Below are 8,098 nucleotides of genomic sequence, written 5' to 3' on the forward strand. Positions count from 1 at the left end.
AGTCGAAAGGTAAAGGGAGAAGGCCATTATGCAACCCACAGCTTCAACAAACATTCAAGAGAGGAAGATCGAGCCGAATCATTTAGGTAAGTCCTCTAAATTCGAGAGTGGGAAGAAAAAGACAAACTTTTATCTTACCGAAGGTGAGATTAAAAAAACATTTTTAAGTAAGAAACCTATCCTGATCATGTTGTATAAAGATGCTTATTTAAATCATCTAGCTAATTCTGAAGAGCCTGTATTGTTTAGCTCTATTCTTTCTCTTTTGTAGGAATTTGAGCCTGTATTGTTTAGCTCTATTCTTTCTCTTTTGTAGGAATTTGATGATGTTTTTTCAAAGGAGATTCCTAATGGTTTAGCACCTATTCGAGAGATTGAACACCAAATAGATTACATCCCAGGAGCTGCAATTCCTAATAGACCTACATACAGAATTAATCTTGAGGAGACAAAAGAACTTCAATGCCAAGTAAGTGAATTGCTTGAAAATTTTGCATTAGAAAAAGCATGAGTCCATGTGCTGTATCTGTGTTGTTAGTGCCTAAGAAAGATGGTTCTTTAGGTTAACTAATGCACCTAGTACTTTCATGAGATTAATGAACTATGTTATGCATCCATTCATTGGAAAATTTGTAGTTGTCTATTTTGACAATATTTTTGTATATAGCAGGAAAGATGAGCATGTAGAACACCTTAGATTAGTTTTAGAAGTACTTAGGAAAGAAAAGTTGTATACTAATCTCAAAAAGTGTGATTTTTGTCAAGATAAACTTGTGTTTCTGGGATTTATTATGAGTGCTACAGGAATCAAGATTGACCAATCCAAAGTCAAAGCAATCCAAGAATGGCCAAAACCTACTACCATTGTCCAGGTAAGAAGTTTTCATGGTTTGGCTAGTTTTTACAGGAGGTTCATCAAGGATTTCAGTACTATTGTAGTACCATTAATGGAAATAATCAAGAAAAGTATGGGATTTCAATGGGGAGAGGCACAAGAGAAGTCTTTTAATTTATTGAAAGAAAAGTTAAGTAATGCTGCTTTATGGTTTTACCTAATTTTTCTAAGACTTTTGAGATTAAACGCGATGCTTCAGGTAAAGGTATAGGAGCTATGTTGATGTAGGAAGGAAAACCTATTGCATACTTCAGTGAGAAATTGAATGGGGCAGTATTGAATTATCTGACCTATGATAAGGAGATGTATGCTTTAGTTCGAGCTTTGGAGACATGGCAGTAGTACTTGATGCCAAAGAAATTTGTGATTCATACTGGTCATGAATCCTTGAAGCATATCAAAGGTTAGGGGAAGCTTAACTAAAGGCATGGAAAGTGGATTGAGTTTATCGAGATTGTTCCTTATGTTATCCGCTACAAGAAAGGTAAGAAAAATGTGGTAGCCGATGCTTTGTCTTAAAGGTATGTCTTATTTTCAATCTTAGATGCTAGATTGCTTGGTTTTGAATAGTTAAAGTAAATTTATTAATATGATAGTGACTTTGGTGAGATATATAGGAATTGTGTTAAACATGGTTTTAGTAAATTCTATATATTTAAGGGGTATTTGTTTCGGAAAAGTAAACTTTGTGTGCTTAGCTGCAGCATTAGGGAATTACTTTTAGGGAAAGTCATCGTGGTGGATTAATAGGTCACTTTGATGTAGTAAAGACTTTGTCTATACTATAAGAACATTTTTATTGGCTAAACATGAGAAGAGATGTAGAGAGGATGTGTGAGAGGTGTATCACATGTAGAAAATCAAAATCTAAGCTAAAAGCACATGGTTTGTATATGTCATTACCTATTTCTTCTTATCCTTGGATAGACTTATCTATGAATTTTGTATTGGGGTTACCTAGGTCAAGGATGGGTAAAGACTCTATTTTTGTGGTTGTTGATAGGTTTTCTAACATGGCACATTTCATTGTATGTAATAAAACTGATGATGTATCTCATATAGCTAATTTGTTTTTCAGGGAAGTGGTGAGACCTCATGGCATGACTAGGACAACTGAATCTGACAAGAATGTTAAATTTTTAAGTTATTTTTGGAAAACGTTGTAGGCTAAATTAGGCATTAAACTTTTATTTTCCACTACTTATCATTCACAGACTGATGGTCAAACTAAAGTAGTGAATAGACCTTTGTCAACATTTTTAAAGCCATTAATTAGTAGAAACTTGAGAACTTGGAAGAGTGTTTGCCGCATGCTGATTTGTTTATAATAGAATCATACATTTTGCTACTAAATACTTACCATTTGAAATTGTTTATAGTTTTAATCCTTTAACTTCATTAGATTTAATATCTTTGCCTTTAAGTGAACATGTTAATTTACATGGTAAACAGAAAGCCAAGTTTGTCAAGCAGATTCATGAGAAAACTAGAGGAAACATTGAGAGAAAGACTGAGCAGTATGTTAAAGTAGCTAATCAGGGCCGAATTAAGATGGTGTTCGAACTAAGAGATTGGATTTGGTTGCACTTGAGAAAAGTGAGGTTTTCTGAACAGCGAAAGTTAGAGCTTATGCCTTGAGGAGATGGACATTTTCAAGTTTTGAAGAGGGGTCAATGAAAATTCTTACAAGCATGATTTGCCAGGTAAGTATAATGTGAGTGCCATTTTTACTGTTTCTTATCTATGTCCTTTTTTTACGACTGATGATTTCAATTTGAGGGCAAATCACTCTCAAAAGGAGGGGAATAATGATAAATCACAATGCAAACGTCTACTTATTGGGTGCTGATCCTGTACAGCTGAAGACCAGGCCAGTTACTAGAGTACAAGCTAAAAGGTTTAAGGACAATCTTGTTAGCTTCAAACAACGAGTAGTTAATTATTAAGAAGGCATATTAACATTAGAAGATTCTAATCCCATGTTGAGCATTTAGGTTTTGAAGGCATAAATGGTTTTGAGCAAAGGGTGCATTTGTATGCCTAAGAACGTGCTTAAGCTCATCAAGAGGTCATAAATTCGTGTCAAGGAAAAGGCAAGGGTGCCTAAGCCCATCCAAACATGCACAAGCTTCAATTATGGCTGGTTTTGCTTATTTGACTCTGAGAAGTGGCTTACTTGCATTCCAAGCAAACTTTGACCATTCCAATTAATTGCAATGTATGGAGACCAGTTCCAATCCTATTAGGCATCTTACATGGTATATTGGATCACATTTGGAGGTTTAAATTAGCTGAAGATTAGACAAAGATAGCTTATTTGAAAAGCTAGTATACTACTTTCCAAATCTGGAATTTGACTTTCTATGTTAGGAAATAACTTTTTATTTTTAGTTTTGTTTAATTATTTGCTGAATAAATCAATTTAGGAAGGTTTAATTTTAATATTATTGATTGTAAATTAATTAATTCATCTTTCAAAAAAATTAAGGAACTAATTAATACAAATTAGACTAGGAAAGACATGTGAAAATCGACCACATCTTTGGTTTAGACTTATTGGCCGATTTTATCAATTCCTTTAGGGATTTAATTTTTGTCACTCTAGCCTATTTAAAGGCTTATTTTCTTAATAATAGATAGATCATTGTTCATTCATAAAAATACATGTGAGATAAGTTTCTCTTCGTTTTCTTATAATACCTAGAACATCGAATAGAGAACAAGTGTTCTACTTTGACTTCTCAATAGGATAATCCATAACCTATTGTGTCTTCTTCGATATATACCAAGGTTTCTAATCACAAGATGATTAAGGGTCATAATAACCATTAGAATCTGAACTTAATTTCGATCAGGGCTAATTTAATACAGGTTTAGGAGCAAGTTGACCTAGGTTTGTATCATTTACATTCCAAATATTTAATAATTATTGCTTATCAAATAGGATAAAATTGAGCATCTTGTAGCCCACATGCATGCCTAGAATGGAATGCTAAATCTTTTATTAAAAGATTGCAATTGATTGCTCGACCATTAATTATGCGAATTAAGTTACTAGTTTCAGTTTTAGGACATGTATTATTACATGCCACATCTTTTATTTACATTAGGCCTATAGCTTATCAAAAATATTCTCCACTACAGCTAGTTTTTGCTCATGATCTAAATATATTTCATTTGAAAACTTTCATTTGTACTGTATATTTGCTAATATCACTTTAGCAACGCATAAAAATGAGACTTTAAAGACTACTTGGTACTTATATTGGTTTTGAATCTCTGTCTTTTACTAAATTATCTTGAATCTGAGATGGATAAAATATTGACTACCCATTTTGTAGATTGTCACTTTTACAAGATAATCTTTTCATTGATTATCATAAAAATCAAAGTGAACAAGAGGTTTAGAAAATCATTCATTTGCAAAATATTGCAAATCAGATGCTCGATGCATTTATGAATATAAAAAGTGACAAAAACACATATACCAACAATAAACATTCCAGCAAGCATAGATGTTCATGTTAAGTAATTTGAAACTGCAAATGAGGCTAAACCACACCTGAAACATTGTTGACCTGCTAGTTCCAAAAGATAAAGTTCCACGAAAGAAAAATGAACAGAAGTTAATTAAATCTTAAGAAAAGATAGAGATTTTAGAAGAGATTGGAAATAATGACCATGAAATGGAAAATATAGATTAATACAAGAGCAAAGATTTATTAACTACGAAAAAGTTCGGTTATTTAAGACTAAAGAAATTTCTATAAATTATGTCTAAACAATAGGAAATTTGATCCAAATAAAATTATTATTAATATAGATTTGCATTTTCTGTGACTCTTGAAATAATAAGAGATGTTAAGAATTTTGAGCCAAAGTCTATTACAAAGTGTCAAAAGAGGAATTGGCATAAATGGAGATAAGCAATTCAAGTCAAGATGAATTCAATTATGAAACATAAAGTTTTGAACCAGTTGTCTAATTACCTAATGATATAAAATTCGTAGGATATAAATTTGATTTCGTAAGAAAGCAAATTGAAAACAATGAAATTGTGAGATACAAAGCACGACTTGTTGCACAAGCTTGATATGTGTTTTACATAGAGACTATGGATTAATTATGATAAAACATACTCTTCCTTAATGGACATGATCACTTTTCATTTCCTAATAAGCCTTGTAGTAAAGGAAAAGGTTGATATGTGTTTAATGGATTTGGTGACTATGATCACTTGATAGTAGCATATACTTGAAAGTCACTGGCTTTAAAATACTTTAAGAAAAACCATGTCACATGTATTTAATTAAATTGCCAAGATTTTTGTATGGATTGAAACAATCTAGGTGCATGTGGGATAATCATCTTAATCAGTGAAAGAAAAATATTTGAACAGTCCAATTTGTCCATGTGTTTTTATTAAAACATCATAATCTCATTTTACAATTATTGGAGTGTATGTTGATGATTTGGATCGAGTAGGGACTCTATAATAGCTTTGATAAACTGGTTCTTATTTGATGAAAGAGTTTGGAATGAAAGATTGGCTTCGATAAACTAGTTCTTATTTGATGAAAGAATTTGAAATGAAAGATTGAGGACAAACAAAATTTTATCTTGGTATGCAGATTAATATTTGCCAAAAGGAATTTTAATTCATTAATCAATAGATACCAGGAAATTTTTGAAAAGGTTCTTCTATATAGACATTGCTCATTCATTAAGCTCTTCTATGGACGTTCAATCACTTAATGTGAAAAAAATAATTTTCTCCCTTGTGAAGATATTGAAAAGCTTTTTAGTCCTAAAGTACCATATCCTTGTGCAATTTAAGCACTTATGTGTCTTTCCAATTGTACCTGTCCTAACATATCCTTTTGCATTAAACTTATTAGCAAGATGTAGTTTTGCACCAACTAGAAGACATTAAAATGGGAAATCTAATATGGGTTTGTTTTATGCAATCGATCTAAATTGCAATTAGTTGGATATGTAGATGCTAAATACCTTTATAATCCACACAATGTAAAATCTCAAACAGAATATATGCCCACATGTGGAAGTACTGCAATATCGTGGAGATCCAAGAAACAAACAATAGTTACTACTTTTTAAATTATTCATAATTAATTGCAATTCATGAATCAAGTCATGAATGTGTATGGTTAAGATCAATGATCCAACATATACAAGAAACATATAAATTATCTTTAATCAAGGATAGTCCAATAGCATTGTATGAAGATAACACAACATGCATAGAGCAAGTAAGCGGAGGCTACATTAAAAGTGATATGACTAAGCACATTTCACCTAATTTTTTTCCACTCATGAAATCTAGCAGAATGGTGAAATAGATGTTCAACAAGTTCGATCAAGAAACAATCTAGTAGATGTATTCCCTAAAGCATTTCATTCTTGAAGATTAGAAAAGTTGGTTTACAAGATTGGAATGCATCAACTTAGAGACTGTTTAATTAATTGACGACAAAATCAGTAAAATTATATGCATTAATTGTGTTCTTCCTCCCTCGCCAAGGTATTGTACGATTGGGTTTTCCTCGCAAGGCTTTAACAAGGCACTATAAGAATATATGTCATTATACTCTCTTTCTATTGCGATATATATATATATATATATTTCCTATAGGATATTTATTAGCAAGGTTTATATTTCATATGGAATTGACATCCAATGGGAACATTATAAATATAAATGTCGTTTTGAATTTTGCAACCTCTAATCTTAATGATAAGTTTCGTAGCCTATGTAACACCCCCATTATTATTATTTATTTTGGTATTAATTTTTATAATGGGTATAAGCCTACAAATAGGGCTATTGTTATAAAAAGATATACAAAAGTCAAGATTTTCACTTGTGTTCTTCCTCTTTCCTTTTGTTCTTACTAATATTCTACTATTCTTATTTTATACTTATATTCTTATTTTCAATAGAATTCAATTAATTCAAACATTGTCTTATATAAATATCCTAGAAATCCTATTAAAAAAAATTAAAAATTAAGAGTAGAGATTAAAGAGGAGAAAAATCTTAGTTTGTAGAGCTTTTCCAAGCATCGAAAGTCTTAGGTCTTCAAGGAAACATTCAAAATTCTATAGTTTTTCTTTGTAAAATCTTTTATCGTACTAAATGTCTTGAATTTGGTGTGTCCTCCATCTTCTAAGCTTTGTCTCTTTTGGGATAACAAAGCCACCTTTTCAAAAGCTATAAAAGACCTTACCCTATTAAGCTTAATCTCCACATTTAGATTTTCATCAGATGGTGCAAATACCTCACATTCTTCATTAAAATCATTGTCTTACCAAACACTTAGGAGAAATAATAGCAATTTGCATGTGCACCCTCTCATTGAGAGTGTACACACCCAAATTGTAATATATGGTACCATGAGTGTCATGTGCATTCTCTCAAAGGAGTATAAACGCCATTAAATTATGCCCATCGTCGCTTCAAGGTGGCTCGTGCACTCTTTCAAAAGTGTGGACTCGCCCCTAGACTTAATTTCTTAGGATAATTCTTCAATTTTTTGACTTGGCTATCACAAAGTAGCTCTAAAGTGTAAAAACTCCAAATACTTAAGGAATCTATCAAATAATTAAGACTAACAAATATTCTTCAAATTCTATAATTGAAGCTTCTACCTACAAAAGAGCATAAAACACATCAAGTAGCACAAAAACAGGAGGAATTTATCAAATAATTAAGACTACCATAGGCTAGATTAGTTAATGTAAACCTTACTAATCAGATCGTATTCATATTTAATTTCTAGATAGATTGGGTGTTGTTATATATTTCATCACTCTTTCGAAATCCACATAAATAAGGAAGGTACACCTAAATTACGTCAATTACAAAACAATCAAGATTTTATGCTCCAATATTTGGATTGTCCAAATTTAAATAGATTGGGGATACTAATTAATTTTTTCTCTAAATAATATATTTATTTATTTTTCCTATTGAAACTTTAATTACGAGCTTAAATAAAGGCCTTAAATCGTCATACATACCCTCACAAGATCAAATAACACTATCTGAGTTGAACTTCAAAGTGTCTTTGGTCAGTACCACATCGATGCCTTAGCAACCTTCATATTTCTAGTTCTTTTGTAGGAATCCTGATCAAAGGATTATCAAGTTAGATAGAATATGATGGTGTGGAATAGTGCTTC

Source organism: Ziziphus jujuba, chromosome 1, assembly GCF_031755915.1.
Source record: "Ziziphus jujuba cultivar Dongzao chromosome 1, ASM3175591v1".
NCBI classification, from domain to species: Eukaryota; Viridiplantae; Streptophyta; class Magnoliopsida; order Rosales; family Rhamnaceae; genus Ziziphus; species Ziziphus jujuba.